Raw genomic sequence first — 27010 nt, 5'->3', positions numbered from 1 at the left:
CATCAGGTAATCCATTCAGAGTAAGTAAAACCAGATCTTCATCATGAATTGGTGAGCCAACAAGACTTAATTGATCAGCAATAGTCTTGATTTGACAGAGATATTCCTCCATTGTGGAATTCTTCTTGGTAAGATGACTAAGCTTAGTCTTCAATTGATGGACATGTGACCTAGACAAGGAGGTGAATTGTGCAGCTAATGTAGTCCACACTTCATGACTAGTGATACAATGAAAAACAGAGGTATATATGGATGAAGATAGTGTAGCAGTAAGACAACTGAGTAAATGCGCATCAATAGTGATCCAGTCTGTGTATTCTGGATTTACTACAGCATTACAACTTTCATCAAGAACTGTGGAAGAAGGACAGGTCTTTGAGCCATCAACAAATCCAAGTAGATTTGTAGCTCGTAAGATATGTTGGAATTGACTTCTCCATATCAGATAATTTGTAGACTCAAGTTTTATTGGAACAAATGACTTCAGATTGGAAATGAGCAGAGTGAGATTAGGAGGTAAAGAAGAACTGGTAGTTATACCAGATGAAGATACTGCCATTGTTGTTGATCTTGCTGGAAGATCGGCCATTACAGATTCTTGATGAAGATTCACCGTTGATAGATTGAAGAGGAAGCTTTTAATGCTCGCAAGAGCTATGTGGCTTTGATACCATAAAGAGAATATGAATTTTATATTTCATTATACAACATATCTTCAGCACAGGTATATTTATACACAACAAACCAATTGTAACTCTAGTAACCAGTTAACTAAGGTACAGTTAACATAACAACTTTCTAACTAACATATCACTATATGTAACATGTGCACTAATAGCTCTAACTGATTCGTAACAGATTTGTGCAGCTTCTATTGTATAACTCTGCTGCAGAAATGAGCTCAGCTTTGTGGCTTTAACTACAACTCAACTGCAACTCTTTTGGCTTCAACTGCAGCTCTTATTCTGCAGATATAGACTGAGCTGCTGCTGTAGCTGTAGCTGGTGCAGATACATTATCAAATACACCACATGGTGTACAAGGGCATAGCCTCCCAAAGTTTCTTCTTTCGCTGCCTAGGGTGACCACTCCTTCAACAAGGCAAAAGAGTCGCAACTAAAGGAGGCATTACCCATTCAACCCCAAATTAAATAATTTTGTTTTAGGATATATTGTTTTGAAAGTTTATTCTTTAATTGTTTTCTTTCTTTGTTGTATATAGTCAAACTAAATATCACAGTGACAGCGAACCCTTTTTTTGTGACATTTTTGAATGTATCTAGACTAGCATGGGAATATTTGATTCCCGAACATTCCTAGGCATCTCTTACCCTGACATTGGATGATGGTCGTCAAACTAGCAGTCTTCACAACAAATGCATCCTTAGAATCTCACTATGGAGGGTTGCCCTGAGGTGGCCAGAGTGGGGTCTTCTAGGAAGATGGTAAGCACTAATTAGAGTTGAGGCGGTCTTAGAAGATGGGAGAGTGGCAGCAGAGACGGCTTTTGAACTTGCCAAAGGAAGTTAAGGGTTGATTGTGTATCTACATGCATGGAGGTGGTCTCCTTGTGTAGGATTGTAGAACCATGGGGGTCAGCTCAGTTTTGCACAAAGTCTTATGCTTAAACACATGTGGCTTGACAGCCTTGGTTCAACAATTTGATGGTTTCTCAACTATCAATTGTACCTCCACTTGGACCTTGGGGGTTGGAGGAGTGTAGTGGGCAGGTATGCTATCATCAAAAGGTAATAAAAAGAAGCTATAACGGTTAGTATGCTACGCCTAATAAGGTATCACATTTCTTGGTCAAGTCTGGCTATGTCTTCTTGTGGAGGCTCCTCTCTCTCTCTCTCTCTCTCTCTCTCTCTCTCTCTAAGATCGGTCAAGGTGCAAGCCCCTTTGAGGGAGCAGATGATGAATCTCCTCGATGAACCCTCAATTGTAGTCTCCAAGCCATAGATCCTTTAGTGATCCCGAGCAGAGGTCAAATGCCCCATGACCATGACACCAACCTAGAGGGGCTTCTTAGGCCCTATTCCCAACCTAGTAGCATCAAGGTGCCTTTTGGATTCTGGAGACCTTTTCTCGGTGGAGATTGATTAGCCAACCAAGGCAAGACTGAGCAAATGTCATGAAAAGGGCACACTTGGCCGGAGAGTGAGTGTGTGTTAGTTTTCAGAGGACAAGAATTGGCAGAGAAACATTCATTTAGGAGGTTGTTCGATTGAGTTGAGGTGGCATTGTGCATGGCAATTATGAGTAGAGACGGGAATCCTCAGCCAAGCCGAGGGCAGTGGCGGAGGGAGCATGTGACCAGGGGGTCACGTGCCCCCCCTGGATTTTTGGTTTTTTTTTTGCAAATATAAAAAAAAATTAAAATAAAAAATTACAAAAATATTATTAGAGTGAAATGTCAATGACATTTTAAAAATTATGAAAACAATAATGGTTGTTTTGATTGAAAATGAAGAGACTATTATAAATAAACCATATTAGCTATGAAAATTTTTGAATGTAACGACGATGTCATTATTAGTGATATGCGAGTATAAGTAATCTCACTACAAATGTATGAAATTTATTAGATTGTTAGTTACATTTGATATGTGAGGTTCACTCTTTATGCGTTTATTTACCATTAGTGGGTGATGTTACATACCAATGATGATATGGTATTACCATTATATAGAATGTTTAATCAAATTTTGTATCAAAAAATAATTTATCATTATATAATTTATTTTGAGGCTTATATCCATTTTTTTTTTTGTATTATCCATGATACACTAGTTACAAATAAATTTTTTTTTTTTTGATGTTTCCTGAAATCAATTATAAAAAATTTACGTGAAATATTTTTGTAAAAATTATTATAATTAGTAAGTGTTCCCTCTAAATTAATTTTCTGACTCTGCCACTGGCCGAGGGAGTGCTTGAGCTTGGTTTGTCTATTGATGAGTGAGCTTTTCAACGGGATCATGTTTTCATGACGGGCTGAGTTCATTTCCTGTCCTAACCTAGGCATTTGTAAAGTTGTTCAAGGGCATTATTACTCCATTGAAGTGGTGTTTGTTTTTGGTTGTATGTTTTTTCAGTGTAATGTTGTTTTAACTAACAATGTTTATATATCAATGGATTTTATGTGTTTCAGCATGCGTAGTGGTATTTTTAGGTTATTGGGTTAAATCATCTGAATGAAAATTAGGGTTAAGTAAGAAGAGAAGAAGGAAGAAGAAGAGTAGAGAAATAAGTTTAGGGCTTTATCATCTACTCTGCACCTCAGAATGTACTTATATTAGTGCGATATGAGATTACAAAACTTCCTTTAACATAATATGAAAAACTAACAACTCTAACAATCTAGTTTAGATCAACTGTACTTGCAGACCAGTTTATATATTGGCTGTTTATCCTTGTGCCCTGTAAGTTCACAATACTGGTCTCTTGTACTTAAAAAATGAGGCCTCGTGGTAAATAAGTTCTGTTGGGTATTTCCTGCAGTTTTAGTTATTAGTACATTTAGTACTTAGGGTGGTAGAATGTTTGGAAAATCATACTGTTTTATGTTATTGCCAGGTTATTTGCTATAGGAAAGTACCGTCGGAAGAACAAATCAAAGACTTGTTGCGCAAGAAGAACTTTGAGGAAGCCATCTCCTTGGTGGAGGAGCTTCAAAGTGAAGGTGAAATGACAAAGGAAATGCTGTCCTTTGTTCATGCTCAAGTGGGTTTGCTCTTGCTGTTTGACTTGCATTTTGAGGAAGCAGTAAATCACTTCTTGCTGTCAGAAACTACGCAGCCTTCTAAAACATTCCCATTTATCATGCGAGACCCAAATCAGTGGTCATTGCTGGTATATACTACACTTGCTTATTTCTATGGTCATGATATATACTACATTTGCTTGTGATATTGCTTCAACACAAGGCTGCTGATTGTGCTAGTTATTGATCAGCAAATTTGGCTGGAAAATTTTCTTTCTGACAAATTATAAGTAGCTAATACCAAACTAGGAATGGTTTTTATGCTATACTTTGTTTTTCTTTTTCTTTTTTGGTTCAGTTTCATGGTTTCTTTGGAGTTTTAAACTAGGAAATCATGCATCACTTGCATAAACTAAAGGTTTCTTATGCTTTGTCACACTTAATTACAGATAATGATTGATGCAGTGACCTGCGAACTAATGCTTCATAGAGATTTTTTTCCTCACTAGTTTTTAATTTGAGAGTTTCTTGGTAATTCTACATGTTGATTGGTGTTAAAAGTAAGTATTTTATTATGAGGTTTTGTTACTTGCTCTATTGTTGGTAGTTATTATTTGTGTTGGTCTAGGATTCTGGAAAAGTTTTATTTACTGAAACTAAGTATTCTTATGAGTGTATTTTCTAAAAGTTTCTATTTAATTTGAATTCTAACTTGAGCTGGGTTGTGAGTCTTTAATCCAGCCTGTTATTAACTTAAATAATTTCTTCAAAATTTGAGTTCCATCTGGTCATAACTTTGCTTGTGCCTTTGATGTAAGATGAGGTTTAAATACAATGAATGCTTTGTCTTGGTTAATGAATGATTGCGGAAATTTTTGTTGATTTGAATGGGGATAGCAGTCATGATTCATGGTTATGGTTCATTTCTTTCCCTTTCTTTTTCTTACTTTGTGAATTTCTTCTTCTACGGAACTTCTCAAAGCCCTTTGTATCACTAGAATCTAATCAAACACTTTGAATACTTTTGAACTTCACCCCCCCACCCCCCCCCTTTTTTTCCCATCATTCAAACCAAAATATCTAGGTAATCTTGCATAAGGGAAGCTCTAATTTAATTCTTGTGGAGTTCATGTGATACAAACATTGTTAGAGAATCTCACTTGTACATAACAACTCGGAACTACTTTAGTTGGAGTTGCAACCCCCCCCCCCACCCCCAAGTATCCCCTTATTGCAATGAAGGAGGCACCCACACCACCTTCCATACTAGTATATCCCAACAATATTGTGACTGGGGGATTCTCTCTCTCCCATATAGGCGCTTGCATGCTTGCTCACCATTTTCTTTATCTTTTTAAATGAAATTGAAAAGATAATAGATGGGTCAATTTGATATGAAAAAATGGTTTCAGGGACTCTTAACCCAACATGATGTGAACTTGTCCTTTATCTCTTAGATTTTTTTTATCTCTAGTTGCTTGGTTTTGCTTGGAATATTGTTCTATACACTCTTGAAGAGTTTGGTCTTTTCTCAAAGTATGTAAGAAGGGAGGGCTTGCTTGAACTTTACTAAATTTGTGGGATAAGTAGTAGTGATAGCATTTAAGAAAGAGATTAGGAAATTGTATACCTTGGTACTTTTCATGTTGTGGAGCACTCCACTGTTACTTAACTTTGTATATAAATATTTGATGACTGGTCTTATTTGGGGCAATTTGTTGTGAAATTACTCGATTTCAAAGTAGAACAGAAACAGGAAGATGCTATCTTAGCTGGATTTGGTATATGTACTGAGTGTCAGTTTTGGGGTGGTGCACAATATTGCAGTGCAAGTATGTTTTAATTACTTTTATCTAGTTTACTTCTGTTAATTATCTCCTCCCTTCCCCCTTTTTTCTGCTGTTTAGTTGTTGATAAACTCATATCAATGCTTTTGAACTTTGATTTAAAGTTGATTAAATTTTTATTTTCAGGTGCCAAGGAACTGGTATTGGGGCTTGCACCCTCCTCCTTCTCCACTTGAAAATGTTGTTGACGATGGATTGATGGCCATCCAAAGAGCTATTTTTCTTAAAAAAGCAGGGGTGGAGACTGCAGTAGATGATGCTTTTCTTTTGAATCCACCAAATAGAGATGATTTACTGCAATCGGCAATAGAAAACATCATTAGGTGTATATATTCTTCCTCTTATTTTTTGCTCTTAAAGGGGCGTGGAATATAAGCCGTCTGGAAAAACCTAAAAGTTACCTTTAGATTGAGATTATGAATTTTTAGATTATAGGCTCAAAGTGCTTTGAATAAGTTGTAAAAGTATTTGGTGCAACTTTTGGATGACATTTGGAAAAGTTGACAGTGTTGGCAAATAATCCAAAAAGTAGCCTTTTAAATCGTAAATACCAAAATGGCCATAGTTTTTTTAAACCTAGCAATTTTTAAAGGAGTACGTCCATAATTATGAAAATATTGAGGAGCCTTTTGGTCCAACTTTCAAAAGCTTAAAAATTTAAGTTGGAAAAGCACTCCCAGGTAGCTTGAAAAAAGCTAGCTTTTGTTTGTTAAAATTAAGTTCATTAAGCTATATAAGTTGAATGCAATAAATTATGCCAAACACACCAAAGCTGTAAGCCAAATAATCTTATTTAAAAGATTGGTCAAACGGCCTTGTAACAGAGTCCCAGGTATTTAGCATATCACCAAAATGGCTTGCAAGTTTAACAGTTGTATATTACTGGTTCATGTTAAATTGCCTTTAAGTAGCAGTGGATTGTTGCTAAAGCTTTTCTTGACCTCCCCTTCTTTCACTACAGGTATTTACATGTTTCTCGTGAAAAAGATCTGAGTCCTTCGGTGAAGGAAGGAGTTGACACTCTTCTGATGTACCTCTATAGAGCCCTAAATCATGTAGAAGATATGGAGAGGCTTGCATCTTCTGAGAACAGATATATAGTGGTATGTGACATCTTCCTTTTGCTTTGTACTTTTATTGACTTGTAACCCCTAAGGTACTTATACTCTGCATATTTTCCTATCCATACTTACGAGGAACCTGCAAAAGGGAATCCAGCATTTTGAAGTGCTGGGTCACTTGATTGACCTGTGATCTCACACACAATATTTTTCAAACCCGGGATTATTGAGGAAGATGTGGAAGAGAGTGGTTCATCATCAGTAGCCAAACTCTTTGGGTCAGAGGCTTGAACTGTGATTCCATTTTCCGCTTAATATTATGAACAAAAGAACAGATAAAAAATGGAAAAATATTTGAAGCATTTTTAATTTATAGAAAAATCAATTGTTTGTGTCCTACAAGTTGCATTAAAAAACATAAGAATTAGTGTTGACTGAGAACACGCTGGGGAAATGAATTGCACTGATTTTTAGAATATCTATCTCTTTCTTTAGGGAAAAGAAAAGGATCTTAATCAAGTTTATGACTGTCTGATTGGGATAAGTTGCAGTGATAAGGAGAATAGTTTTCACTGCAAACATCTCTAGTGGATTTCAATAGTTGCAATGTGAATTATAGCCTGCTACTCTTTTCCGGGTTTGAAAATATTGTGTTGTGTTAGTTGTAGGGTTAGGATCAAGTTTGTATGTAGGCCTCAAGACAATGCACTATGTGCAGTTGTTTGTAAACAGTGGAATGTTACATTCCAATGTATTTCAAAGCGGGAGGCCAGTCAGAAGCCTGCTTGAAGGATGACCATACAACTTCAATGGGCGGTGCAGGAGGAGTTAGAAACTTTGTTGAACGACTCTGGGAATTTGCGAACGCTTGCCTTCCTGTATGCAAGTAAAGGGATGAGCACTAAGGCTCTTGCTATATGGCATATCTTGTCAAGAAATTACTCATCTGGCCACTGGAAAGACCCTAGAGTGGAAATGGACTCACAGCATTCCTTGAATAAACATAATTTCCGGCAAGGAGATTGCTGCAATTGAGGCATCAAAGATTCTTGAGAAGTCGTCTGATCAAGATTTAGTACTGCAACATATTGGTTGGGTATGCTTAATTTTTTTGATCAAATTCTGTTGATAATTATAATGGTTAAAAGTTGCTGTGATTCATGAATCCAATGGCTGATAGGATGTTGGTTTCTCATGTTAGATTGCAGATGTTGACCAGGCACTTACCGTTTGGGTATTAACATCAGAGAGAACTGATCAGCTTTCACCAGGCAGGCCTCATAATCTTAAAAGTTTCTGGTTGTTTTACTTTCTATTTTCATCGACTGCTTTTATTTGTTTTGTGGTACTTTTTATGGTGCCCAATACTTGTTAAAGGTCTTCATATATATGTAAATATATTTTACGCGGTGATTCACTCACAGAGTCTCCTGGCACAATATTTTCATTTGTCTTTGCCATTCCATTCAGACGTCATTGGTGTTTGTATTATCCAAAAAGAGGGAAAATAAAATGGGTTTACCAATGAGAACACATCGCTAGTTTTGCATTTATTTTATTTTATGTTTTGCTTTATACTATTAGCTTTTGATAAAACTCTCTTTAGAATGAACTATATTTTGTATTGAATTTTTATCACTTATTGATTCATACATATTGCCCATAGGTTATACATAAGTTCAATGAATAAGATCCATGAACCTAAACAACCTTGTAATTAATTAGGTACATGAATATAATCTAGACAATGTACTTAATAAATATAAAATACATGAATATAAAAATACATGAATACAAAGAATGTATGAACTCACTGTATCCAATGCATGCAATGTATCCAATGTATCCAATGTATCTAATGTAAATATGGCATTAATTTTAACACTCCCCTTTAATGCCATATTGTGTGACACCCAACATTTCTCTAAAAAATTCAAATTTGTCCCTTGGTAGAGCTTTGGTGAAGATGTCCGCAACTTGATCTTCAGTCTTGCAATACTTGATTTGAATCTCATCATCTTCCACAACTTCTCTAATGAAATGATGTTTGATAGCAATGTGTTTGGTACGAGAATGGTAGACGGGATTCTTTGCCATAGCAATAGCAGACTTATTATCACACATAATTGAAGTAGCTTCACCTTGCTTCTCACCAAAATCATCCAAAATTCTTCTTAGCCAAATTGCTTGTGTAGTTGCCAATGATGCTGAAATATATTCGGCTTCAGCAGATGATTGTGCCACAATTTGTTGTTTCTTGGATAACCATGAAATTACACCCGCTCCAAGAGAAAATGCATACCCAGAAGTGCTTCTCATATCATCAACACATCCGGCCCAATCACTATCACAAAATCCAATTAACTTTGCATCAAGAAATTTCTCATAAAAAATTCCATAATCAAGTGTACCTTGAATGTATCTCAACACTCTTTTTGCAACCCCAAAATGAATTTGGCTTGGATTGTGCATGAACCGAGACAATAAACTTGTAGCATACATGATGTCCGGTCTTGTAGCAGTTAAGTACAACAAACTTCCAACCAAACTTCTATAACAAGATGCTTCAGCTTCTTTGCTTCCATCTTTCTTTGACAACTTTTCATTCACAATCAAGGGAGTAGCAACTGCTTTCTTCCATGCTTCATCTTTAATTGCCTATTCAAAATTTTCAGGTTCAACAATGCATAAATTGCATCTTGCATACACATCACTAAGACTCCTTATATCTCTTGGAGTTGAACTTGGAGATGAAGAACTTGAACTTGAACTTGAACTTGAACTTGAACTTGAACTTGAACTTGGACTTGAACTTGAACTTGGAGAAGATTGTGAACTAGCAATTGGTGACACTCTTTGTGGAGATTCAAGAGTTGCAACATCTTCAACTTGTTGACTTTCCGATTCTTCATTGAAAGTAATGCTTTGATCTTGGACTTTCTTTTCCTTCCAATCAAAAGACGCCTTTTCATCAAAGAGAACATCTCTACAAATAATCACCTTCTTTTGATCCAAACTGAAGAGTCTATAGCCTTTGGATTTCGAGCTATAACCCACAAAGATGCATTTCTTACTATTTTCATCAAAGCTTGTGCCTCACTTCTTTTGGAACATGAGCATAACAAATGGAACCAAACACCTTCAAGTGATTCACCGATGGTTTTCTTCCACTCCAAGCTTCAAATGGAGTTTTGTCCTTAAGAGCTTTTGTAGGACATCTATTCATCAAGTAAACTGCTGTATACACAGCCTCACCCCAAAAAGTTTTGGGTAGCCCCTTCTCATGTAGCATAGACTTGGACATCTCCTCTATGGTTCTATTCTTTCTTTCCGCCACACCATTTTGTTGTGGAGTGTACCCAACAGTCAATTGCCTTTCCATTCCAATATCTTCACAAAATTTCATAAACTCATTTGAGTTGTATTCTCCGCCTCTATCACTTCTCAGTACTTTCATCAAACAACCACTTTGTCTTTCAATAAGATTTTGAAATTTCTTGAAGATAGAGAAAACTTCACTCTTTTGTCTCATGAAATACACCCAAGTCATTCTAGTAAAATCATCAACAAAGATAATAAAGTATTTGTTACCTTCATGAGTTGGTGTATCCATAGGTCCGCACACATCGGTATGGACAAGCTCCAATGGTGCTTTAGCTCTCCATGCTTTCTCTTTTGGAAATGACTCCCAGTGATGCTTTCCAAGTGCACAACCTTCACAAATATGTTGCACTTCATGAATGGTTGGCAACCCAAAAACCATATTGTTTTGTTGTAGATGCTTCAAGCTTTGAAAATTCAAGTGCCCAAATCTTCTATGCCAAAGCCATGAATTATCAATCACATCCATCTTCAAAGCCGCATTTTTGCTATACCGAAAAATGAGAGGAAAACTTCTATTCTTCTCCATCTTGATTTGTGCTACAACTTGGCTTTTCCCCCCTTTGTCAAAAATTTTGCAAAAATCGTCTTCAAAGTGAACAAGATATCCACGCTCCATAAGTTGTCCAACACTTAGCAAATTTTGCTCTAAGTCTGGAACTAAGAGAACATCGGAAATGAATCTTGTACCCATCTTGGTTTCTATAGCAATAGTACCTTTTCCTTTTGTTTGGACTAAGGCACCATTCCCCATTTTTACTTGAGGACTGGAGGAAGCATCCATTTTTACAAAAATGATTTCATCTCCTGTCATGTGATTGCTATATCTGCTATCGAGAAACCATACATCCTTGGTTTGATCCGATGCCTTGTGACAAGCATAGAACATGTGCCCTTCACTTTCTTGCTCCTCAGAAAAATTAGCTTGTTGAGTGTTCTTGACTAGGCAATCCTTCCTGACATGCCCAAATTTGTTGCAAGTATAACATTTTGGCTTTCCTCGAAACCAACAATCTTTATCAACATGAGTGCTTCGGTTGCAAATTCCACACTTTTGTTGAGTAGACTCTTCATTTTCCTTTCTTTGAAAATTAGACCTTCCTCTTCCTCTTGCATTTCTTACTCTTCCGGTTGCATTTCTTCCTCCTCCTCTTCCTCTTCCTTGGGAATTAGAGGTACTAACATTGAGCTTGGATTGAAAGGCACTTTCAATTGACTTTTCAGATTGCCTACTCAACCTTTGCTCAAATGCTTTAATTGAACCTATCAATTCTTCAATACTCAAATCAGCAAGATCTTTAGTTTCTTCAATGACAGCAATAATGGGATTGTATTTCTCCGGCAAACTTATCAAAATTTTCTCAACAACTCTTTGATTAGTAATATTATCCCCATAAATTTTCATTTGGTTTACAAGTTCCATAACCCTAGAAAAATAATCCTTCAACAATTCCATATCCTTCATCTTTAAATTTTCAAAATCTCTTTTCAATGACTGAAGTTTGATGGTTCTTACCTTCAAGTTGCCTTTATACTCTTTCTGAAGAATATCCCATGCCTCCTTCGCTTTTGTTGCATTGATAATTCTTGGAAAGATTGCTTTTGAAACTTCTTGTTGAATAAAAGAGAGAGCCTTTGAATCCTTCTTCCTTTGCTTTTTTAATTGGTTCTTTTACGGATTTGTCAAAGCTTCTTCATCTTCAGGTTCCTCGAACCCATTCTCAACAAGATCCCAAAGCTCCGTATAGACAAAAATAGTTCTCATTTTCACATACCAAAAATCAAAATTTTCACCATTAAAGATAGGAGTGGATACATTTTGGTTGATGGGATTCGCCATAGACGTCGGTTTGTTCTTCTTCGGGGCTTGTTTTCGCGTATCTGATCTCTACGCCTAGCTTGCTCTTGACCCAACCAAAGCTCTGATACCACTTATGTTAGCTTTTGATAAAACTCTCTTTAGAATGAACTATATTTTGTATTGAAATTTTATCACTTATTGATTCATACATATTGCCCATAGGCTTACATCCTTTTATATAGAGAAGGTTATACATAAGTTCAATGAATAAGATCCATGAACCTAAACAACCTTGTAATTAATTAGGTACATGAATATAATCTAGACAATGTACTTAATAAATATAAAATACATGAATATAAAAATACATGAATACAAAGAATGTATGAACTCAATGTATCCAATGCATGCAATGTATCCAATGTATCTAATATAAATATGGCATTAATTTTAACATATACAATCTGTGACTAGTTACTTTTCAAAAAGTGGAAGGAATGCAACAAGATGTGTCTATATATAATTAGATCTTAAATTTACTTGCAACACATCCATTTTTGTTACGAATAAATGAAGTTTATTCATTGACGGAAGGAAAAAAAAGTGTATATAAGAAAGATTCATTGTTGGTAGTTACTTTTCAATATTATATGACTCCTTTGGTTTAAGAATAATTGTACTGAATGTGAGAAGATTTGGAACATAGCTACAAGAGTTCATATCTAAATGCCTAAGTGCCTGAAAAAAGGATGCACAGGACGGGAGCAAATTTTTTTTTAATTAATAGTGTATATGGTGCGTCCTTGTTTTGGATTACGACTTTGTGTGTGTGTGTGTTTGTGTGTTCTGTTGCAAATATAATTTAAAATTTCTGCATGTGATTTATACTTCTTGAAATAGTCTTCCTCTATCAATTAACCATTGGGACATGCTTAATAAATAGTTATAATGATGTGCATATGTTATTTTTACTTGGAAAATGATTTTCCTGTTTTGTTACCTTTGTTTTTAATGTAACTTTCGTTACAGATGAAGTAATTTCTGCTATTGATCCTGAGAGGGTAATTTTTGTGAAAATTGGGCCGAGCTGGGAGATGGTCATTATGGCCCACAATACGAAGGGCTGAGTAAAAAGGCCGTAAAGGTACTCCGGCCCTAGAGAGGTACAAAATTACTCCGGCCCAAGAGAAATGTAATGTTACTCCGGTCCGGAAGCGACTTAGAGTTAGGCCGGTCTCAGAGTTAGCCCAGTCATGGCGTATTATGGTTAGAACGGTCAGAACCTTGCTACTCGGTAGCTCGGTCTAAACACACCATGGTTTGTACATGAGAGAACCGAGATAAGGTGTAGCGAAAGGAAGAACCGAACTATGGATAGTTCGGCCTACTCTGCGGCTCAGCATAGCCATGATTACTTTGGTCATATTGGAGTTCGGCCATGGTAAAAACCATCTCACTTGGTTTAAGCAGTGAGGGGGGTGTTGAAGGATAAGTATTATCTTTCAGGAGTATGAATCCTAGGAGGACTCTGCATGGAGAAGTAGAAGTCCTACTAGGATTGTGCCACACGAAACCTATAAAAGCTCACAAATATCACCTTTGGAGAGGTAACACACAACTTTGCTTCCTGAATACACAGAGCTTTTGTTTATTTGTCAAGCGTACTGACTTAGGCATCGGAGAGGTTTCCGGCACACACCCGCCGGCTAGCTCACGTTTGTGTTTTCAGGTGATAAAGCGACGACGTACAGAGGAGCGCAGACTTGATCAACAGGATTATACGAGAAGGTTTATTTCTTTCCCGTACAATTGGCGCCGTCTGTGGGAAAATCAGACAGGACAAAACCTCTTGATCAAGTTTTACCTCTTGGAACAATGGCACATATTGAAGAATTGCCACAGTCCGCCATCGACGGGCAAACTCCAGATGGGGGCGCAAGGCGTGAAGGATTACCTTCTATCCCTCCCATGGCGGACTTGGAGTCCCAACGACATAACCCCTGGAGAGATACTAGGGAAAGAAGGACTCACAGCCCCCGTCAATCTCATTCTCAAAGTCCTGACAGGTAAAGGCGGAGGATTGATCCTCAAGCTCTGGAAGACCGCGTGAAGGAGCAAGATGAATTAATAAGGAAGATGGCGGCGGACATGGAAGCCTTGAAGCGCCAGATGAAGAGAAAAGAAGTGGCGACAGGAGAGGGGTGCAAAAACAAGACGCCCCCTCGCCATTCAAAAAATCGTAGTAGGAATACCACACCCTCGCAAAGAGAAAGCAGAAGCCTCAGGACAGGCGATACTCAATCCAGGTCTTCTGGAACTCGTCACTCCAGGTCTGAGAGGACGAGATCTGAAAGATCATACACTGAAGGAAGCACGTATTGGCCCTCACATACGCACCAAACCAGATCTAGAAAGACGGAGTTACCCAGATCATCCGACTTACGAACCGTGCTCGAAGAAAAGGCACGATGCAAGGAGGATGCCAGGACACGGGATCCACACAGAGTTTCTGCCTTACAGCGGTTGGCTCCTCGGACGCATGGAAGCGTCGAGGTCGGAATGCCAATACCGCGCCTTGCCTACGAACCAACGGACAAAGCACTAGCAAGGCTGCAGACTTCGCCGTTTGTTCCGGCAATTGAAAACGCGCCCCTACCAACAGGCTTCCTTCAGCCCAAATTCACTACATATGAAAGGAAGACGGACCCCTACTCACACTTGAGCCACTTTCGCCAGGTCATGGCTGTATACAGGCGAAACGAGGCCTTAATGTGCATACTTTTCCCATCTAGCCTTGGCGACCTAGGCTTGACTTGGTTCGAGAAACTTCCAGAGGGCAGCATAGCCTCTTGGGCGCAATTGGCAGAGGCGTTCGTAACACGGTTCCGAACAAACACTAAAACCCCGGTGGAAATCGACCAGCTACTCTCCATCGATATGGGCAATAAAGAGACCCTAAAATCTTACAATAGTCGCTACTGGGAGACATTCAATCAGATTGGGGACTGCCCCACCAATCTCGCCATTGCACAGTATAAAAGAGGCCTTCCAGTCGGGAACAGACTAAGGGACTCGATCACCATGACGCCACCCCTCACCATGGAAGCCTTGATGGAAAGAGTACATCAACACATCAGGGTAGAAGAGGATGGCGCGCATGCCCAAGCAAAATTTTGGGCGACCACAGTACCAGAAAAGAAGACCTCCGCGAAGGTTAATACGGTAGATCGACCAAACAGAAACGGACGTGGCAGACGAGATAACGGAGAAGACCCAGATAAAAGATGGTTAAGAATCCGCACTGCCATAACCACGGTGTTCAAGAAACCGATATATCGGATTCTGAGCGAAATAAGAGATGAGCCTTTCGTCAAGTGGCCAGCTAAGCTGGGAGAAGCACAGAAAGACTACGACGAAAGATCGCGGTGCACCTTCCATAAAGAAAAGGGGCACCGCACTGAGAATTGCACACCATTGAGACAGCACCTGGAGGAGTTGGTGGCGGCAGGTCACTTGGATAAATACATTGAAGGAGGGACGCAACCAGCCCCCCAGGACCATAATAACCCCAATGGGATACCAATCGACGCCCCGCCTCAAGGCATTATCAATGTGATACATGGAGTTTTCGAGCCTGAGCGTGTATGCGAACTCAGGGGATCAATCAAAAAGGCCGAGCATTTAAGAGAGGTTCTAAGTGCCCAACCTGCCATCAAGAAGAGGAAGACAGAAGCTACAAATGTCATGTCCTTTTCAGATAAAGACTTAGAACGGATATATTGCCCCCACAATGATGCCCTGGTCGTCACTCTCCGAGTTAAGGATTTTGACGTCAAGTGGATTCTGATTGACCAGGGTAGTTCATGTGAAATCATGTACTATGAAACATTTAAACAACTGAAACTACAAGACAAAGACTTGGCGCCTGTAGTATCTCCCCTAATTGGATTCAACTCCATGCCAGAATGGCCCGTCGGCAAAATAATTCTTCCAGTCAGAGCAAGAAGCGTGACGAAACAAGTGGAGTTCTGGGTATTGAAGGTCCCCTCCACTTACAACATTATCTTGGGAAAAATATAGCTGCATGCCATGCGATCGGTGGCATCATCCTACCACCAAGTAATGCGGTTCCCCAACGACACCGGTGTAATTGAAGAGGTCTACGGAGATCAGATTATGTCCAAGCAATGCTTTGTCACGGTAAACGACAGTCACGCTGCCAAAGGATATACTCATTCGGTGGAAGAACCTGAGAGTAATGAACTGTTCGCAGATGTAGGCAAAGCGGCTAATCAGAAAGCGGTAGAAGACTTGGTAGAAGTGAGAATAGATGAAGGGAACCCGGATAAGTTCTTTTTACTCGGTTCATCATTGTCCAGCACTGAGAGATTAGAGGTCTTGGAATTCTTAACCTCTAACATCGAAGTGTTCACCTGGACGCCCTACGACATGCCAGGCATTGATCCAAACTTCTTCTGTCACCAACTTAATGTCCACCCATCCGCCAGACCAATCATCCAACACACACGCAGATCGGCACTCCACCACGCCGAGATAGTGGCAGAAGAAGTAGGTAACCTGCTGGAGGCAGGAGCAATTAGAGAAGTACACTACCCAAGATGGATCTCCAACACAGTCGTAGTGCCAAAGAAGAATGGCAAGTGGCGTGTCTGCGTCGACTACAAAACAGTCAACAAGGCGTGCCCGAAAGACAGCTTTGCTCTACCAAGGATAGATCAACTGGTAGACCTAACGGCGGCGCACAACCGACTTAGCTTTCTGGATGCATACAGAGGCTACCACCAGATCGCCATGCATGAACCAGACCAGGAGGTCACATCGTTTACAACTCCAAGAGGACTGTACTGTTACAAGGTCATGCCCTTTGGCCTAAAGAACGCAGGGGCGACATTCCAACGAATGGTCACCAAGATGTTTAAACCATTGTTAGGCAGAACAATGGAGGCTTACATCGACGACATGGTGGTCAAGAGCAAGGATGAGAATGACCATCTCAAGGACCTAGGCGAGATGTTTGGTATCCTGAAGAAGCACAAGTTACGCCTCAACGCGTCCAAATGTGCATTCGGAGTAGGATCTGGCAAATTCCTGGGCTTCCTTGTGACCAACCGGGGTATAGAAGCAGACCCCTCTCAGATCAAAGCAATCCAGGATTTAGAGAGACCAAACTCGGTAAAGGAAGTGCAGTATCTCACCGGCATGGCAGCTGCGCTCAATCGGTTCATAAGCCGGTCGTCAGATAGACTACGACCATTTTTTCATGCCTTGAAGGCCAAGTTTGAGTGGGACGAAGAATGCGACCACGCCTTGGAAAGTTTAAAAGAATACATGTCTTCCCCACCACTTCTTGTCACCCCAGTACCTGGAGAAGAACTCTTCCTATACCTGGCCGTCTCCCAGCACGCAATTAGCGCAATGTTGGTCCACGCAGAAGGAATCCAACATCTGCCCATCTATTATGTCAGCAAGACATTACTGGGCCCCGAAACAAGGTACTTGCCGCTGGAAAAACTGGCATTGGCCTTGATGATGGCCTCAAGGAAGCTGTCACACTACTTTCACGCCCACACCATAGTCGTCCTCACAGCCTTTCCACTAAAAGCTTTGTTTGAGAGGGCGAACTTTTCTGGACGAATTCTAAAGTGGGCAGTAGAGTTGGGGCAATACGACATCAAGTTCCAACCCAGGACCGCCATAAAAGCTCAAGCATTGGCGGATTTTGTCGCAGAATTCACTCCAGGAAGTCATCACATCTGCCCAGTCGATCTTACTGAAACGACCGAACTAGGGATGGAAGTTAACGCCGGAATAGCACAACCCCTAGCAGAAGGCACTCGGTCAGACTCCAAGGCAGACCAGACTAAAGACAGCAAGGAAGAAGTAAAACAAGACTCACCAACAAATAAAGACTTGGTACAATCAGACAGCGAGGGGCAGGCAGCAAGCATGGACCTTGAAGAAAATACCAGCAACATTCTTGACCCCACGACATCATCTGATCCCCCACTTACTGGAAGTTGTTCGTTGGAGAGATGTGGAAGCTCTTCGTGGATGGAGCATCCAATCGGCATGGAGCAGGGCTTGACATAGTACTCATCTCTCCAGACGGCTTAGTAGTGGAGCAGGCAATCAACCTTGGCTTCCCAGCATCAAACAACGAAGCAGAGTATGAAGCGCTTCTTGCAGGCCTCAAATCAGCATTCTATATGAAGGCCACCGAACTAATGGTCTACAGCGACTCACAGCTGGTGGTAAACCAAATTTCTGGCTACTATGAAGCAAAGGATGACAGGATGGCCAAGTACCAAGAATTGGTCAGAATAGAGATCAAGAAATTCGAAGTAGTAAGGATAGAACAAATAGGCAGGGAGGAAAACAGCAGAGCAGACGAACTAGCAGGCTTCGCCTCAATGGCAGATACCTCCATCCCTCATCCACTACTGATCGACTACCTACCTAGACCAAGCATTGAAGACCCTGAAGCAGAAGAGGTATGTTGTGCAGAACTAGGCCCCTCTTGGATGGATCCCATCATCCTGTTCTTAAAAGACGGCATCTTACCAAAAGAGAAAAAAGAAGCCAACAGAATAAAAGCGAAGTCGCAGCGATTTTGGCTCTCCCCATCTTTGGCGTTATACAAAAAGTCGTTCTCAAGACCCTATCTCAAGTGTGTCCACCCCAGCAAAGTAGAAGCATTCTTATACGAGATACACGAAGGGGTGTGCGGAAGCCATCAAGGAGGAAGATCGCTAGCTTACAGGGCCATTTCGCAAGGATACTGGTGGCCATACATGCAGGCAGACTCGGAGAAATATGTGAAGAAGTGCGAGAAATGCTAGAAATTCGCACACCAAATACATCAACCAGCTAGAGAACTCCTACCATTGACTAGCCCATGGCCTTTCGCAATGTGGGGCTTGGACATAGTAGGACCACTTCCAACAGCACCCAGAAACAGGAAATTCTTTCTCGCAGCAATAGACTACTTCACAAAGTGGGTGGAAGCAGAAGCATTGGCATCAATCAAACAAAAAGATGTGAAGAAGTTCGTTTGGCAGAATATCATCATTCGGTTTGGCATACCAAAAGCCCTAATCTCAGACAACGGCACTCAGTTCGACGGCAGAATCTTCAGAGGCTTTTGTGAAGAGTACAAGATAGAGTTCTATAATTCTACACCAGCATATCCCCAAGCAAATGGTCAGGCAGAAGCATCAAACAAGGTAGTATTGGATGGACTGAAGAAACGTTTAGAAAAAGCCAAAGGCAAGTGGGCGGAGGAACTCCCTCATGTTTTATGGGCTTACCGTACTACACCACGACGATCAACTGGAGAAACACCATTCTCCTTAGCTTATGGCATGGAAGCAGTGATCCCACTGGAAGTTGGTCTCCCCACAATTCGAAGCGAAAATTTTGATCCTGACTTGAATGGCGAAGCCATAACTTTGGAACTCGACCTTGCGGAGGAAAGAAGAGAAAGAGCACTGGTTCACATCGCCTCGTATCAACAAGAGTTATCCAGAAAATACAATAAAACAGTTCATCCAAGAAAATTCAAGGTTAGAGATTGGGTACTGCGCAAAGTGATGGGAAACACCTTGGTGCCCGGAGATGGCAAGTTAGGGCCTAATTGGGAAGGACCTTACAAAATGGTTGGATTAGCAGGCAAAGGGGCATACCACTTAGAAGACGAGGACGGCAAGACAATTCCCAGGCCGTGGAATACTGCCAATCTCAAATTATTTTATTTTTAGTTTTTTTTTTACGCGTATGTGTAATTTTCCTTTCTCTCAATAAAACAAAGTCAATTCTTTTTCAGCATAGTTATTTTTTGTCTAAGATTGTATTAGTGAGTTAGGGACATCAAAAGTACGGTTGGCTGGAAAAACCAATCTATAGGTTGGCTAGATTAAACCAACACCCCTCCTAAGCCCAGGATAAGGATCCAGGCTGCAGGACGTTTGGTCGGAATAACCAAACATTCTATTCTAAGTTGGCTGGAAAAAACTAACTTAGAACTCTTTAGCCAAAGTAAAGACATCGGCTAAAGAGTGGTTAGCTAGATTAAACCAACACCCCTCCTAAGCCCAGGATAAGGATCCAGGCTGCAGGACATTTGGTCGAAATAACCAAACATTCTATTCTAAGTTGGCTGAAAAAACTAACTTAGAAGTTGGCTGGATTAAACCAACACCCCTCCTAAGCCCAGGATAAGGATCCAGGCTGCAGGACGTTTGGTCGGAATAACCAAACGCTTTATTCTAAGTTGGCTGGAAAAACTAACTTAGAGGTTGGCTGGATTAAACCAACACCCCTCCTAAGCCCAGGATAAGGATCCAGGCTGCAGGACGTTTGGTCAGAATAACCAAACGCTTTATTCTAAGTTAGCTGGAAAAACTAACTTAGAGGTTGGCTGGATTAAACCAACACCCCTCCTAAGCCTAGGATAAGGATCTAGGCTGCAGGACGTTTGGTCAGAATAACCAAACAATCTATTCTAAGTTGGCTGAAAAAACCAACTTAGAGGTTGGCTGGATTAAACCAACTCTTGTTATTCTTCAACTGAAGTAAATTTAAGGCTGAAGAATGGTTGGTTGGATTAAACCAACTCTTGTTGCTCTTTAGCCAAAGCAAGTTTAAGGCTGAAGAGTGGTTGGCTGGATTAAACCAACTCTTGTTACTCTTCAGCCGAAGTAAATTTAAGGCTGAAGAATGGTTGGCTGGATTAAACTAACTCTTGTTACTCTTCAGCCGAAGTAAGTTTAAGGCTGAAGAGTGGTTGGCTGGATTAAACCAACACCTCTCCTAAGCCCAGGATAAGGATCCAGGCTGCAGGACATTTGGTCGGAATAACCAAACGCTTTATTCTAAGCTGGCTGGAAAAACTTAGAGGTTCGCTGGATTAAACCAACACCCCTCCTAAGCCCAGGATAAGGATCCAGGCTGCAGGACGTTTGGTCGGAATAACCAAACAATCTATTCTAAGTTGGCTGAAAAAACCAACTTAGAGGTTGGCTGGATTAAACCAACTCTTGTTACTCTTTAGCCAAAGCAAGTTTAAGGCTGAAGAGTGGTTGGCTGGATTAAACCAACTCTTGTTACTCTTTAGCCAAAGCAAGTTTAAGGCTGAAGAGTGGTTGGCTGGATTAAACCAACTCTTGTTACTCTTCAGCCGAAGTAAGTTTAAGGCTGAAGAGTGGTTGGCTGGAATAAACCAACTCTTGTTACTCTTCAGCTGAAGTAAGTTTAAAGCTGAAGAGTGGTTGACTGGATTAAACCAACTCTTAATACTCTTTAGCCGAAATAAGTACATCGACTAAAGAGTGGTTGGCTGGAATGCTCAGTCAGATTACTTAGCTGAGACCAGATTAAAGTATCTCGGCCACAATACTATTAGAAAGCAAGCTCAAACAGGAATTTAAACCGAGATAACAGTTGGAAGTAAAAAGATCATGGAAAAGTCATTACAAGTACAAACATACAGATCAACTGAAATAAGAAAAAGGAATTTTTCATTCATCAAAAGAGCAATTACAAAGGGGGGGCCTTAGCTCGGTTACAAGAGCAAAAAGTAACAAACGAAAAGAAAGTGCAGAATCAAGTAAAAAGGTCTTCAAGGTCGGCGTCAATATCGACTTGAACACCGGTTGCAGATGGAAGATCAGTCTCAGTAGCAACTGGCAGAACGATGTCAGTCGACGGCTCAACAGTCAGGTTTTCAACCGTTGCCTCCAACCGAGCTGATTGATCGTTGCCTTGCTCGTTGACTACCGGAGTAACAGATGGTTCGTTTTCTTCATCTTCATCATCTGAACCTTGCAAAAATTGTTATTGGACAGAAGCAGCATATTCCGCTAGTGAGGCCGGAATAAAGTACTGCGGAGCATTGTAGACCTCGGTTTCGGGCTCACAGCCGAGCTGTTCCACAGCACTCCTCCAGCCACACTTAAAGAATAAGTCATTCGCCCCCTCACACTGTGGAATGTAGAGGCCCTCCGCCTCTTTGAAACCTTTGGCGTTGGCATCACCGACCTTCTTCTTCAGATCGACTATTTCGGCGTCTTTTTTCCCTTCAAGTTTGGCCAACTCGCGCAAGTATTTGTCTTTCACCGTTGCTGCAATTTTTTGTTTTTCTGCTTCAGCCGAGCTAACAAGTCCGGTCAAGCGACCGTTCTCGGACTGTAGCTCGACTATCTGCTTCTTGACTTGCTCCAGCTCGGCTGTCTTTGCCTCGGCATCTGCCATGGCCTGCCTGGTAGTCTTGCGGAGCTCCAGCACTTTCTTATGCGCAATGTTGTTCTTCTGAATGGCCTGCAAAAGAGTAGTGACTCTCTTTAGCCGGACTGACAATTGGGAAAAGTTAGACAAAGAAAAGGGAGAGCCACTTACCAGGACCATTGATTTTGTTGATGACCGGATGGCCTTCAGCTCGGTGTTTAGTTGTTTGTTGTGGTGCTCCATGTCTTTTGGAAGGCAAACACTCTTGGCTAGATTGAAAGCCATCAAGGGATCCTTCCCAACAACAACCGAGTCAGTTTCCTGAATATCTTGATTTTGAAAGGTAAGACTTGGAGCCCATTTGGAGGAGTCAGCTCGGTCAGAGTACTCCGGTTGAGGGCTTGGTTGAGGGCTGGGTGGAAGAATGGCCTCATCCTCGTCAACAATTCGTTGCTCGGTTTGGCTAGTCCGGGCACGCTTGTTCGCCCGAGATGAGGATGGTTTCTGGGATGGAAGGGCTACCACAGTCTCAGTCGTCTAACCGGTTTGTGGTACCTCGGGTCTGTTAGTTTCGGTTAGAAGTGCCCTTACTCTGCTCCTTTTTGCCATTTCTTGTTCAGCAGTCAGCGGGACGAGGTTGATTGGGGCAAGGTTGGGTCCGGTTCTGGTGCGTCTTCAAGAAGGAAATCGGTCACTCTGGCTTTACGGCGACCGCTGTATCTATAGGTCGGCTCAAAATTTAACAGCTTAGCCCAACTCCTTTCTTCAACACTTAGCGCGGCACGGAGTGTGTTCAGGTTGGGGTAACTGTACAAGGATGCAAGATGAGCTGGGTCTGCAAAAAGAATACAAGTGTTAGAATCGGTTATGAAACCAGAAACCGAAGTAAAACAAAAGCATGCATATAGCCGAAGTAAGTTATACCGGGGATTTCTTTTTTCCAGTTTATACGTCGGCCAGGAATCTGGGCTTGATGATCCTCAAAGTTCCCAAACACCCAGAAAAAATCGTCATCGTTTAAGTCTTTATCCGGTGTATATTTTATTATCTTCTCTCGACGACGGCGTATTCTTAAATAGTAGACCCACCCATCTTCTTTTGATCCTAAGGAATATTGGTGGAATATTTCGGCTAGACTGAGGTTAAGACCGGCTTGGCGGTTTAATTCGGCTATTCCCATTATTATACGGTATGAATTGGTGGAAAGCTGGGTTGGGCATAATCATGTTTGTCTAAGGAATTCACAAATTAATGGCTGGACTGGAAATCTTAGTCCGGTTTCTATTATTGAAAGGAGGGTAAAAGGTACGAAGCCCTCATTCCCCCATGGTGTGACATCTTTTTTGGCTAAGACAAGTTGTACGTCATCGGGGATGTTGTAATCCTTTCGAAATTCGGCTAGGCCTCTAGGAGTTTCTACCAAAAACCTATACTTCCCCATTTATGTTTAAGTTATAAATAAATTAGTTCGGTTGGAAAACGATGCTCAGTAGCTCGGTTGAGCGCACAGAGGAGTGCCTAGGCAACCTAAGTCTGCAAAGTGGAAAATAAAGGTGTTAAGCACAGATCGTTGACCGTGCTACAAAATCAAAAACAAAGATAAAGAAGTCCTACTTCGGCCTATGGGGGATGCTACAGGGATTATCTCGGTTCAGCAAAGTGCTTTGTAGCTCGGATTGAGCAAGGGGTTCGATAGATCGGTTTGTGTGTGGGATTGGTTTTACACGGTTTGAACTACAGGTTTTGTTACCTCGGTCAAACCTATAAGGGCAGCTTTCTTAGTTCGGTTTAAAAACTAGGAAAGCTGGCTTAGCCCCGAAGACTTGGCTCGGTCGAAGGCAAAGGTTTCCAGTTTGCTTAGTTCAAACTTAATTCGGTTCGTTTATCTCGGTTAAAGTAAATCAGAAGGTTGTTTGACTTGGCGAAACTACTAGTTTTGTGTGAAGTGTTAGTCCGGTGGGTAGCTTGGCTATGCAGGCGTCAGCCACAAACAACTTTTTAGTTCGGTTATGTTGGGGTTGTGGATCAAAAGTGATGTTCTACAGGTTTCATGAAGTTGAGTGGTTCTATTACATATTTTGCAGAAAAGACGAAGGCTAAAACAGAAAAAGTGTTTGCAAAAAGCACACAAAACAAAATATGGATTGAACAAATACGAAAACAAACAGAGCAAGAAAGATGGATTTGCTTACCAGATTGAAATAGAAGACCTGGAGATGGGAGCAACAGCGGTAAAAGAGGAACACGAAGCAAGCTTCACAGTTGCAAAAGTTGGAGAGCAATGGAGCTTGAAAGAGAGAATGAGGGAAATAAGAAATGCAGTGGTGAATTCAAAGATAAGGAGATTGTTTTGTGAAAAGGACGAAAGTGGAAGGATGGGAACTGTTCAAAATTGTGCGAAGTACGAGGGCGGCGTGACAGCTGCGATAGGCCAGTAAGGGCGTGCAACGTGTCCTAGGAAGGAGAAACGATTCAGTTGTTGTGATTGAAGAGACGTTTTGACCGGACAAGCAGAGCCCGGTGTAAAATTAGCTCGGCTGGAAGGCTTAAGAGTTTTAGCTCGGCTGGAAAGGCTAAAGGGTTTTTTAGCTCGGCTGGAAAGGCTTAAAAACTTCAGCTCGGCTGATAGACAGATAATCCCTATCATGCTGTGCAGATGGAATTAAGGGGCAATTGAGAGGGTAATTTTTGTGAAAATTGGGCCGAGCTGGGAGATGGTCATTATGGCCCACAATACGAAGGGCTGAGTAAAAAGGCCGTAAAGTTACTCCGGCCCAAGAGAGGTACAAAATTCTCCGGCCCGAGAGAAATGTAATGTTACTCCGGTCCGGAAGCAACTTGGAGTTAGGCCGGTCTCAGAGTTAGCCCGGCCATGGCATATTGTGGTTAGAACGGTCAGAACCTTGTTACTCGGTAGCTCAGTCTAAACACACCATGGTTTGTACATAAGAGAACCGAGATAAGGTGTAGCGAAAGGAAGAATCGAACTATGGATAGTTCTGCCTACTCTGCGGCTCAACATAGCCATGATTACTTCGGTCATATTGGAGTTCGGCCATGGTAAAAACCATCTCACTTGGTTTAAGCAGTGAGGGGGGTGTTGAAGGATAAATATTATCTTTCAAGAGTATGAATCCTAGGAGGACTCTGCATGGAGGAGTAGAAGTCCTACTAGGATTGTGCCACACGAAACCTATAAAAGCTCACAAACATCACCTTAGAGAGGTAACACACAACTTTGCTTTCTGAATACACAGAGCTTTTGTCTATTTATCAAGCGTACTGACTTAGGCATCGGAGAGGTTTCCGGCACACACCCGCCGGCTAGCTCACGTTTGTGTTTTCAGGTGATAAAGCGACGACGTACAGAGGAGCGCAGACTTGATCAACAGGATTATACGAGAAGGTTTATTTCTTTCCCGTACAGATCCGAAGAAGGTGGAAATTCTGCAAAGGTATGCTCCTCCTAAGTTATTGTATCTGCGACATTATCTCTGGAAAGTAATTCATAGTAGCAAAGCCCATGCAGTTTTCTGTCATAATTATGTTCTTATGACCTTCAGTCTTTTTTTTCTGCCATTTGGATGGTTAAAATTCCAAACATAGGGGCTAGCATCTGTTATTGTCTGCGTTTGTTTAATGGGATAGTACCTTTTATCTTCTGTGTTTGTTTGATTTGTTACCGCAACTGCTAATGTAAACATGATATGAAAAGAATGGATGTTTTTGAACTTTTTATTATTTTTGTTTCTGAAAACTTGAAAAATGATAACATAAAAAATGAATCAATACCAATTAATTAATTAATTAATTTTTTTAGTTTTGTTTCTAGTCAAGGCTGCGGCCTCATAGATCTTCCAAATTTCTGGTTGCAAGTATGAGTTAGTGGTTACATATGTAGATTACTCTAGGCTTGATTTTTGTATTACTTGCATCAACTCTGATGCTTTTCTAATAAAGTTTGTTTATTTATCAAAAAGAAAAAATATATATATATGTAGATTACTCTTTGATGTGTCACCTTGGAAACTTTTCATAAACTTTCCTGGTCAAAATGATCGTTCTTAATGATTTTGGTATTTCTCAGTTCTGTTAATTGTTTTCCTATTAGTATGGAGTAGACTTATTCAAGCCCCATCATTTTCCATTTGGCACATAAAGAAAAAAAATAAAGAGAGATTAAAGCACAAAAAAAGAATTTGAAAAGGGTAAAGTACAGAAAACAGAGGAACTATGTTTCATTCTCTGTTCTGTTATCTTTTTTCTTTTGCTCCTGTTCTATGTTTAAGCGACTTTTTTCTCTTGCTATTTTGTTTAATATCCCAAACTTTATTGATGCAGATATCTCCAGTGGTTGATTGAAGATCAAGACTCTGAAGACACTCAGTTCCATACAACATATGCGCTCTTGCTTGCTAAATCAGCATTTGAAACAGAAAGTACCTCTCAAAATTCTGAAGCAGGAAATCTAGAAGAGACAAACATGTCAATGTTTCAGAGTCCTATTAGAGAAAGATTGCACATCAACTTTAGGTGATTTCATATCAATGTTATTAGTTTGTAATAGTAGTGCCTGAGGGATGCCTCTTGTAAATCTGTAAATCTTATAAAAACATATAAATTATTTTCAATTATTTTTGTTAGTAAATGTGTCGTCAAAAGTTTATTTTTGCTCACTCATATTGTGTTGCTAGAAGTGTATTTTTTGCCAGTGCCAATTTGTCGTTGCCAAAAGTAAACTTTTATCGACAAACAAATCGTCGGCAAATGGTAATATTTACCGACGTAAATGTGTTGCCAAAAGTTTACTTTTGCCCACTCATTGTGTTGCTAAAAGTGTATTTTTTGCTAATGCTGATTTGTCGTTGCCAAAAGTGAAGTTTTATCGACAAACAAATCGTAGGCAAATGACAACATTTACCGACGTAAATGTGTCGCCAAAAGTCTACTTTTGCTGACACATATTTTGTTG

At 40.5% G+C, this 27010-nt stretch overlaps 1 pseudogene; it reads left to right on the top strand.

Moving 5' to 3' along the window:
• Positions 1 to 1397: 1397 nt before the first annotated feature.
• On the top strand, positions 1398 to 26575 carry LOC145789031 (vacuolar sorting protein 3-like; annotated as a pseudogene).
• The last annotated feature ends 435 nt before the right edge of the window (positions 26576 to 27010 follow it).

This window comes from Camellia sinensis, chromosome 1 (assembly GCF_055761805.1).
Source record: "Camellia sinensis isolate YWXY chromosome 1, ASM5576180v1, whole genome shotgun sequence".
Classification (NCBI taxonomy): Eukaryota; Viridiplantae; Streptophyta; class Magnoliopsida; order Ericales; family Theaceae; genus Camellia; species Camellia sinensis.
Note: the sequence above shows the minus strand (reverse complement) of the source record. Positions and strands in the feature narration are given on the sequence as shown.